This window comes from Schistocerca americana, chromosome 3 (assembly GCF_021461395.2).
Source record: "Schistocerca americana isolate TAMUIC-IGC-003095 chromosome 3, iqSchAmer2.1, whole genome shotgun sequence".
Classification (NCBI taxonomy): domain Eukaryota; kingdom Metazoa; phylum Arthropoda; class Insecta; order Orthoptera; family Acrididae; genus Schistocerca; species Schistocerca americana.
The window spans coordinates 728,372,343-728,383,684 of NC_060121.1; the positions used below are offsets into that span (position 1 = coordinate 728,372,343).

Genomic DNA, 11,342 nt, shown 5'->3' on the forward strand with positions numbered 1-11,342 from the left:
TGGTAACTTCCTATGCGACCAAACTGCAGAGCTCAGAGGTCATCGGTCCCTAGGCTTACACACTACTTAATCTAACTTAAACTAACTTAGCCTAAGGACAATTCACGCACCCATGCCCGAGGGAGGATTCAAACCTCCGAGGGGGGGGGGGGGGGGGGGGACGGGGGAGAGTCACGGGAAACCAAATTAATCATTAGTTTCTTATAAGCAAGGGAAAACATTAGCAAACATTTTTGCAGATGCAATAATGGAATATTACGCCGTCTTCTAAAGCGTGATTTTACGTACAGCACCAACTGCTGTAGGGGTTAGTCTATCTCCCTTATGCGATTTCGTGCGCCGAATGCTCGTCTTCACAGCAACCTAAGTAGGAATTGCTTTTATACAATGAAACTTAAAATTTTAGGTCATAGTTAATCCAAGATGTATGAAAAGTTTATATACTTGTTTTTTTTTTCCTTATTGGTTTACTTGCCTTATTAACCATGATACAGGGCTGTAGATAATTTCATGGGCATTTTTCTAGCATTTGGATGTCATGAACGCATAAGCGCCTTTGTACTGTTTGAAATTGTAAGAGGCTTCTTTTGGACGATCTGCTCTGCAAGATGCGCCGGATATGATGCTCACTGTTAATGGTGAGATGAGAAGACACAGTAGTCGGCAGTGGCGTGTCATGAATAGTAAGTAATACGACGTAGGCCGAGTGGTTCGGCTGCAGTTATATTCTGAGATAGTGGAACATATTGATTTACTGATTAATTATTTGAGATGAGGAAAGAGATTGAAGCATTCTGAGAAGAATATTTTATTATGATTATTTTCATGAGTAATGGAAGAGGATTTAATTTAAGGTAATTGATTTTAGAGTTTATACTTTATTGAGACAGCTTGCCATTACGCATTTTTTGTTCAGACACCCAGGGACACAATTTTCAATTTGAATTTCAGGGTAGGAATAACTGTCATTGTTATGAATTGCATTTTTGGAAAGATCTCATTCAGTGTTAAGGGCTCTTCTGATTGTTAATGCTTGTGAAGCAAAGAAAGAGAGAATTTCTTTTAATGCAGGACTTTTCTCATCAGAAATCTAATGACATTTGATTTTATTTATCCCAAGTCATTGTTATCATCGAATGTCCATGCCAAAATATGAGTTATCATTTTTACTTATTCAGATTTGTTATGAACCAAGAATGTTTTGTCAATTTTTTTAAAGAGAGCTCATTGCACCGGGCGCAACTCAGTAGTTAGTTTAGCTCGGCAAAAGCGATGCGATTTCAAGACAAGAACAATGTCACGGTGTTTCCATTATGCAATAGGTAAGCCAAAAGTAAATAACAAAAAATCGGAACACTGAATTTTCCGAGGGCCAGTTCATCAGTTTAAAAATTTAATGATTCACAGTGTTGAATTCAGACAGTATTCCAGCCATTACGAATGCTTAAACAAGCAGGGCAACGGATAGACACTTTCAAGTTACTTTCTCGCAGTCATATTATGCAACACATTCTTGTAGTCGAATGCTTGTCTTCAGATTTCCTACGATGCAAGCTTGGTTTATGCCGACTAGCGTATTCTATTAGGTCAACTTCACGAAAATGAGCTGACTCGAAATAGATCGACCGTATGTAGAGTCACTGCCCGTTTCGCTGTGGACAAAACGATTGCTAACTATCAGTCTAATAAATCACAGCTACAAAATACTGATACGAATTCTTTACAGACGAATGAAAAAACTGGTAGAAGCCGACCTCGGGGAAGATCAGTTTGGATTCCGTAGAAATATTGGAACACGTGAGGCAATACTGACCTTACGACTTATCTTAGAAAAAAGATTAAGGAAAGGCAAACCTACGTTTCCAGCATTTGTAGGCTTAGAGAAAGCTTTTGACAATGTTGACTGGAATACTCTCTTTCAAATTCTAAAGGTGGCAGGGGTAAAATACAGGGAGCGAAAGGCTATTTACAATTTGTACAGAAACAAGTTGGTAGTTATAAGAGTCGAGGGGCATGAAAGGGAAGCAGTGATTGGAAAGGGAGTGAGACAGGGTTGTAGTCTCTCCCCGATGTTATTCAATCTGTATATTGAGCAAGCAGTAAAGGAAACAAAAGAAAAATTCGGAGTAGGTATTAAAATCCATGGAGAAGAAATAAAAACTTTGAGGTTCGCTGATGACATTGTAATTCTGTCAGAGACAGCAAAGGACTTGGAAGAGCAGTTGAACGGAATGGACAGTGTCTTGAAAGGAGGATATAAGATGAACATCAACAAAAGCAAAGCGAGGATAATGGAATGTAGTCGAATTAAGTCGGGGGATGCTGAGGGAATTAGAATAGGAAATGAGAGGCTTAAAGTAGTAAATGAGTATTGCTTTTTGGGGAGCAAAATAACTGATAATGGTCGGAGTAGAGAAGAAATAAAATGTAGACTGGCAATGGCAAGGAAAGCGTTTCTGAAGAAGAGAAATTTGTTAACATCGAGTATAGATTTAAGTGTCAGGAAGTCGTTTATGAAAGTATTTGTATGGAATGTAGCCATGTATGGAAGTGAAACATGGACGATAAATAGTTTGGACAAGAAGAGGATAGAAGCTTTCGAAATGTGGTGCTACCGAAGAATGCTGAAGATTAGATGGGTAGATCATATAACTAATGAGGAGGTATTGATTAGGATTGGGGAGAAGAGGAGTTTGTGGCACAACTTGACAAGAAGAAGGGATCGGTTGGTAGGACATGTTTTGAGGCATCAAGGGGTGAGGGAGCGTTGTGATGAGAGGAAAGTTTTCGTGTGTTTCTGGGTTATCTGGTCGTTCCTTAAGGCACAACAGATCAACACTCTTATGCATCTATCTTTGGGCCCAGTGTCCACCCTTGCATGAGGTTTGGTTCAAATGGCTCTGAGCACTATGGGACTTAACATCTGTCGGTGTGGCCGAGCGGTTCTAGGCGCTACAGTCTGGAACCGCGCGACCGCAACGGTCGCAGGTTCGAATCCTGCCTCGGGCATGGATGTCTGTGATGTCCTTATGTTAGTTAGGTTTAAGTAGTTCTAAGTTCTAGGGGACTGATGACCTCAGAAGTTAAGTTCCATAGTGCTCAGAGCCATTTTTGAACATAACATCTGTGGCCATCAGTCCCCTAGAACTTAGAACTACTTAAACCTAACTAACCTAAGGACATCACACACATCCATGCCCGAGGCAGGATTCGAACCTGCGACCGTAGCGGTCACGCGGTTCCAGACTGAAGCGTCTAGAACTGCACGGCCACACCGGCCGGCGCATGAAGCTTGTTTTGTGGGACAATGCTACGTGTCACACACGTGGCGGTAAACGTACGTTGTTCGAAGAGTATTGCGATGAGTTGACCGTACTGCCCTGGACACCCTCTGGGTTTAAACGCAACGGAGAATCTGTGGGACCACCTAGATCGGCTGTTCTCTCCATGAATTCTCAACCAATAAACCGAGCGCTGCTGGCCCTGGCATTGTACTCGGCATGGCTCCACATTCCTCTCGGTACCTCCCCAAAACCTCACTGACTCTCTTCCTGCACGTCCCGCAGCGGTACACGCAGCAAAAGATGGTTTTTTAGGCTTCTGACAGGTGGTCACATTAATGTGACTCAACAATGTATGACCTGGTCTCTTGTTACATCAAGATGAAGAGGTTGGAACAGCTGCTATTACGTTTCATTCTTCATTCCATTAAGCAGTTTACAGTATGTTCACCCTTCTCTCATGTACACCACTGGCTATTAAAATTGCTAGACCACGAAGAGGACGTGTTACAGGCGCGAAATTTAACCGACAGGAAGAACATGCTGTGATATGCAAGTGATTAGCTTTTCAGAGCATTCACACAAGTTTGGCATCGGTAGCGACACCTACAACGTGCTGACATGAGGACCAGTTGACCGGCGTTGCCTGGTGAAACGTTGTTGTGATGCCTCGTGTAAGGAGGAGAAATGCGTATCATCACGTTTCCGACTTTGATAAAGCTAGGATTGTAGCCTATTGCGATTGTGGTTTATCGTATCGCGACACTGCTGTTCGTGTTGGTCGAGATCCAATGACTGTTAGCAGAATATGGAATCGGTGGGTTCAGAGGGTAATACGGAACGCCGTGCTGGATCCCAACGGCCTCGTGTCACTAGCAGTCGAGATGACGGGCATCTTATCCGCATGGTTGTAACGGATCGTGCAGCCACGTCTCGATCCCTGAGTCAGCAGATGGGGACATTTGCAAGACAACAACCATCTGCACGAACAGTTCACGGACTATCAGCTCGGAGACCATGGCTGCGATTACCCTTGACGCTGCATCACAGACAGGAGCTCCTGCGATGGTGTACTCAACGACGAACCTGGGTGCACGAATGGCAAAACGTCATTTTTTCGGATGAATCCAGGTTCTGTTTACACCATCATGATGGTCGCATCCGTGTTTGGCGATATCGCGGTGAATGCACATTGTAAGCGTGTATTCGTCATCGCCATAGTGGCGTATCACCCGGCGTGATGGTATGAGGTGCCATTGGTTATACGTCTCGGTCACCTCTTGTTCGCATTGACGGCACTTTGAACAGTGGACGTTACATTTCATATGTGTTACGGCCCGTGGCTCTACCCTTTATTCGATCGCTGCGAACCTTACATTTCAGCAGAATAATGCACGACCGCATGTTGCAGGTCCTGTACGGGCCTTTCTGGATTCAGAAAATGTTCGACTGCTACCCAAGCCAGCACATTCTCCAGATCTCTCACCAATTGAAAACGTCCGGTCAATGTTGGCCGAGCAAGTGGCTCGTCACAATACGCCAGTCACTACTCTTGATGAACTGTGGTATTGTGTTGAAGCTGCATGGGCAGCTGTACCTGTACACGCCATCCAAGCTCTCTTTGACTCAATGCCCAGGCATATCAAGGCCTTTATTACGGCCAGAGGTCGATGTTCTGGGTACTGATTTCTCAGGGTCTATGCACCCAAATTGCGTGAAAATGTAATCACATGTCAGTTCTAGTATAATACATTCGTCCAATGAATACCCGTTTATCATCTGCATTTCTTCTTGGTGTAGCCATTTTAATGGCCAGTAGTGTATATTATACTTGATGAAGATTTGTTTATACATCAGGGAACACTTACTATCGTGGAAGTCAGTATGAATTTTCACTGAACTCCTTGATTTCGTGCCAACGGCCTTGCCTCAGTGGTAACACCGGTTTCTGTTAGATCACCGAAGTTAAGCGCTGTCGGGCTGGGCTAGCACTTGGATGGGTGACCATCCGGTCTGCCGAGCGCTGTTGTCAAGCGGAGTGCACTCAGCCCTTGTGAGGCAAACTGAGGAGCCACTTGATTGAGAAGCAGCGGCTCCGGTCTCGGAAACTGACATACGGCCGGGAGAGCGGTGTGCTGACCATATGCCCCTCCATATCCGCATCCAGTGACGTCTGAGGGTGAGGATGACACAGTGGCCGGTCGGCACCGTTGAGCCTTCGTGGCCTGTTGGGGAGGAGTTTCGTTTAGTTTTTTTGTTGATTTCGTGCGTATGCTACAGTTATCACGGTCACCTTAGCACAACACAAAACATTAATGAACACAACTCTAATTCACTTTCCAAATTAAGGAAAATTTGTTACTTGCCGTGTGCTTGCTCATAATACGCACTTCAAGGAAATATCTCAAATAATGAAGTCGCTTTTTAGGATCCCACGAATAGTGTGCCCCGCTACTTTCTTACAGGTCGATGATCCAAGTGTGTGTGATTTTGCTCATTTCAGAGGTAATTAGTTCAAAGCACGAAGTTGAAAGAAATTTCAATCACATGTATGTGCCTGACTGCCAAGAAGAGCAAAAGATGGTGGCGTACATTTTATGATCCCCCAAAGCTGCGACATTGCTCTGAATTAAATATGAAACTTCTCTCCATTTACCAATACGACGCATACACATCCTCTACACAATTACATGAGAACGGAGAATGAGCATCGTCGCTCTATTTTAGTATACTTCACGACAACTCATCACAAAGTCTGAATTCAAATTAAGAACTAAATGTTAGAAGATATTTATCTTATTTATCGATTCTCCTGTCACTTCTTTGTACAACCATATTTATGGTTAAATAACAAGTAAACTGTTTTCGTGCTAAATGACAATTAATTGAAACCCTCAGCTGCCGACAGGTGTTGTTGATATACCCAGATGGCGACAGCTGAAAATGTGTCCCCCGACCGGGACTCGAACCCGAGATCCCTGCTTCAATTAATTATCATTTATTATAGAGAAGCTGCACGGTCATCAATGGTTTCTGTTCTTTCGAGAACAGTTACTGTATTCATATATATAACTAAAGGTTACCCAGCCGTTGACCTTCGTCTGTGCAAATGCGCACAGGTTAACCGAACTCTTACGGGAGTCGTCACCTTAGTGTGCGCGAGTAATGGGTGGATGGGCAAGTATCTATTAGGTACGTTACGTATGTAGATTGTGGGCAGTTGGGAATGTGGGTCTCACGGGAAGCCTGCAAGGGATAAGTCCGTGCGGTCGCGCTATTCATCTGTGCCCTCGATGGCTCAGATGGATGGGCGCCGGCACGGCAGCTCAGCGTGTTCGGTCAGAGAGTCGGTTGGCCTCTGTAATAAAAAACTGAGTTGAAGGATCAACCACCGAACTTGAACAGGATGTCTTGCGACGTCCGCAACGACCAAACACAACGACAAAAAAATAATAATAAAAAAAATGGATAGAGCGTCTGCCATGTAAGCAGGAGATTCCGGGTTCGAGTCCCGGTCGGGGCACACATTTTCAGATGTCGCCATCGAAGTATATCACCAACACCTATCGGCAGCTGAGGGTTTCAGTTAATTATTATTTATTCTAGAGAAGCTGCACGGTCATTAATGGTTTCTGTTCTTTCGAGAACAGTTACTATATTCATATATATGTTTTTGTGCTATTGATCTTCGTTTATTCCTAACTAGTTTTCGGCTTATTGGGCCGTCTTCAGGAAGCAACTGACTGGCGTCAGCAGGGATACTAGTTCCTAGATAACCAAACATTATACTCAAAAGTAAAATTTACTTGCGTACAATGTTGAACACTAATCTCTTTTTCTACGGTTGAAAATTACACTTCATGCCATGGACAATATTAAACGAAACAAAACAATTAAACTACACAATATTACGGTATTACACGTTATATGGTTATTATGCTGAAAGTTGTGAGGTCGTGATAATGGTCGAGAAACTGTCAAGCTGAGCACTCTTCATTTATGTTACGCAAAAAAACTTGTTTTTAACACTGTAAATTACGCTTTATGCAATGGACTACGTAAAACATAATTAAAATAAAGAATATTACAGTATTGTAGGTTATAGGGTTATGATGCTATAGTTTGTGAGGTCGTGACATTGGATGTGAACTGTATAACTGAGCATTGCTCACTTATGTTGTGCAACAAAGTGCATTTGCAGAACACCAATGAACAATAACGTTAAGACACTGCCCACTGGGAGACTGCATGTTACCTGGTAGCGTTTTGGTCCCACAAAGATCAGTCTTGGGTCCCTTCTTATTCTTAACATAAATTCACGAAGATGCTAAGCTTGTTCTTTTTGCTGATGATAAAAGTATAGTAATCACACCCAACAAACCCGAATTAGCTGGGAAAATTATAAATAATATATTTTAGAAAATAATTAGGTGGTTCTCTGCAAATGGTCTCTCATTAAATTTTGATAAAACACATTGTGGTGTCACCACCAGACACCACACTTGCTAGGTGGTAGCCTTTAAATCGGCCGCAGTCCGTTAGTATACGTCGGACCCGCGTGTCGCCACTATCAGTGATTGCAGACCGAGCGCCGCCACACGGCAGGTCTAGTCTAGAGAGACTCCCTAGCACTCGCCCCAGTTGTATAGCCGACTTTGCTAGCGATGGTTCACTGTCTACAGACGCTCTCAATTGCAGAGACGACAGTTTAGGATAGCCTTCAGCTACGTCATTTGCTACGACCTAGCAAGGCGCCATATTGAATTTCTATTAATGTATTCTGAACAGATAATATTGTGAAACATGTACCGTCAAGAGCGACGTTCACCATTAATGGATTAAAGTTAAGTATCAAACTAATTACTTCCGCTTTCTGAATTCTAATACCTTGTCATGCTCCAGACCTCACGTCAGTATAGTTCTTCCCTCCCCACGCCAGCCTGCGTAAGCTAACACCCGTGCATTTCGGCCTCCACTAGTAACACGGTGTTGGCTCTTCTGCCAACACAACACACATTATGTACAGTTGTGCACAGTAAACGGCACAACACCGTTAATAAATACAGAGTTTGAACGGAAGTCTGTGGCTAAGGCAGAAATTTCCAGATTTTTGGGTGTGTGCATTGGTGAAAGATTGAATTGGAAGAAACATATTGATACTCTTCTGAAATGTTTGAGTTCAGCTTCTTATGCCAATAGGGTTATAGCAAATTTTGTCTTTAATTAGCATACTACGCATATTTTCATTCACAGCCTTCGTATGGCATCATGTTTTGGGTAACTCATCATTAAGGAAAAAGTATTCATTGCACAAAAGCGTGTAGTCACAATAATAGCTGGAGCCCAGCCAAGACCATCTTTCAGATATTTATTTAAGGAACGATAAATATTCACAGTAGCTTTGCAGTATAGATATTCACTTATGAAATTTCTTATTTACAAGCCATCCCAATTCAAAACAATAGTAATATCCATTAATATCCATAGCTTCAACAGTAGGAGAAAGCTGATCTTCACTACTTTGGGTTAAATCTAAGTCTGTCACAGAAAGGGGTGAATTATGCTGCCACAAAAATCCTTGGTCACTTACCAAGTAGCATAAAAAGTTTAACAGATAGCCAACCAACACTTAAAAACAAATTAAAAGAATTTCTGAATGACAGCTCCTTCTAGTCATTACATGCTTTTTTAAATATAGATGAGTTATCTTACAACTAAACAAAGTATTTAAATTATGACACATAAAGAAACCTTTTGTTAAGCTGAGGCGTTCCACGTCAGTACAAAGTGTGGTATTCATGATCTATGGAACAAGTATTAATCTAATCTAACCCAACCTCTAATCTAAACACAGATAATGATTAAAATATGTGATATTACAGTATCACAATTTATGTTGTTATGATGTTGAAGTTCGCGAAGTAAGTAAGGTAAATAATGCGAAAGTCTAATTTTTTTTTTTAATTTCGTGTAGGGAGAGTCTCGTTTTGACAGTCTGTGGGCAGATTTATAACCATATAACGTGTAAGACCATATTACCGTGTAGTTTAATATTGTCCATTGGGTAAAATGTAATTCACAACACTAAAAAATAAGTCTGGTGCACAAAAGTGTTTGCAAGTGGATTTTATATTTGATTACAATGTTTGATTACCTAAGAATTTGTGTCCGTTTTTCTCAGAATTCATAGGCTGATGAAAACATAAATGTGTACTGTCATTAAAAGCCTAATTCTTAATAGGCGTGTCTGAAAATAAGACTGGTTCACACAGTACTTTAAAAAATGTGTGTTGTTGCGGTCTTCAGTCCGAAAAATGGTTTCACTCTATCCTTTGCGAGCCTCTTCGTCTCCAAATAATTATACCAACCTACATCTTTCTGAAACTGCTTATAATATTCATCTCTTGGTACCCCTGTTCGGTTTTTACCGCCCATGTTTCCCTCCAATACTGAGTTGGTCATCGCCCTGATATCTCATAATTAATCCTATCAACCAATCACTTCTTCTTGTCAGGCTGTGCCACAAACTCCTTTTCTCCCCAGTTCTGTTCAGGACCTCCTCATTAATTATGTGATCTATCCATCTAACCTTCGGCATTCCTCTGTAGCACCATATTTCAAAAGCGTTTATTCTCTTCTTTTCTAAACTGATTATCGTGCATGTTTCACTTTCATACATGGCTATATTCCATACAACCGCTTCCAGAAATGACTTCCTAACACTTAAATATATACTCGAAGTTAACATATTTATCTTCTTCAGAAACGCTTTTCTTGCCATTGACAATCTACATTTTATATCCCAACTACTTCGGCCATCATCAGTTATTTTACAGCCCGAATAGCAAAACTCATTTTAAGAGTCTCGTTTCCTAATCTAATTCCCCCAGCATCACTTGATTTAATTCGTCTACATTCCATTATACTTGTTCAGCTTTTTTGTTGATGTTCATCTTACATCCACCTATCAAGGCTCGGTCCATTCCGTTCAGCTGATCTTCCAAATCCTTTGCCATCTATGACAGAATTACAACGTCATCGAAAAAAATCTTAAAACTTTTATTTCTTCTCCCTGAATTTTACTTCCTACTCTTAATATTTCTTTGGTTTCCTGCTCTTCTAAGTCCTTTGCTGTCTCTGACAGAATTACAATGCCATCGACAACCTTTAAAGTTTTTATTTTTTCTCCCTGAATTTTAATTCCTTCTCATAAATATTCTCTGGTTTCCTTTACTGATTAGTCCGCCCCGGTAGCTGAGTGGTAAGGCACTTGGAGACGTCGAAAATACGACGGCGCACGATTCTGACGTCCCCCACGAACAACTGGAGACCATGCTGACCTCTGATTCCGAGGCCCGGCAACGTAAACAGCGCTCACCAAAACGCCGGAAGAAGCGCCGCCTCACGGTGGAGAACGATCACTCTGATCTAGTAGATAATTCTGAGAAGTTTACGGGTACAGAACAGACGACCATGGATACAGAAGAACTACCTCGCGTGGATGCAACGGTGGCCAGCGGGACGGCGGCACGACCTACTGCTGACGATGCTCCAGACACAGCGAAGGAGCTCGATAGACGGCAACAGGCTACTGAGGAGGCTACGGCGCCTGCATCGCACGACAACGATGGGACACTAGGGGACTGGTCAGAAGAGCCACCCCCTTGGGGAACAGATGATGCCGGAGGAACTGCTCCCACGCACTCTCCCGGTGTAAGACCGGCAGGGTGCACGGAATAATGGCAGACTATATGAGGGGACGGCGGGGGACGTTAGTCCGACAGCAGCCTATGTACGGCAAAATTAGCGACCGTACGGTACTCTATCTACGTTGACCGCCATGCACCAAGCTTATCGGATAGGGTCTGTTAACATCAATCGTATTGGGACGCCGGTGAAAATCAAGATGCTCAGTGACATGATAAAGGCTGCGGATTTAGACATCGCACTATTACAAGAAGTTCGGGTACTTCCCCCCTCGGACTTTTACGGTTACGACATTTACTGTTCCCCGTGTGACGAGAGAGGCGTTGGTACAGCTATACTATTAAAGGAAGGGAT

General features: G+C 42.5%; 1 pseudogene; it reads left to right on the forward strand.

Annotated features, from left to right (window-relative positions):
* The first annotated feature begins 5,195 nt into the window (after positions 1 to 5,195).
* LOC124608893 lies at positions 5,196 to 5,313 on the forward strand (annotated as a pseudogene).
* Positions 5,314 to 11,342: the final 6,029 nt, after the last annotated feature.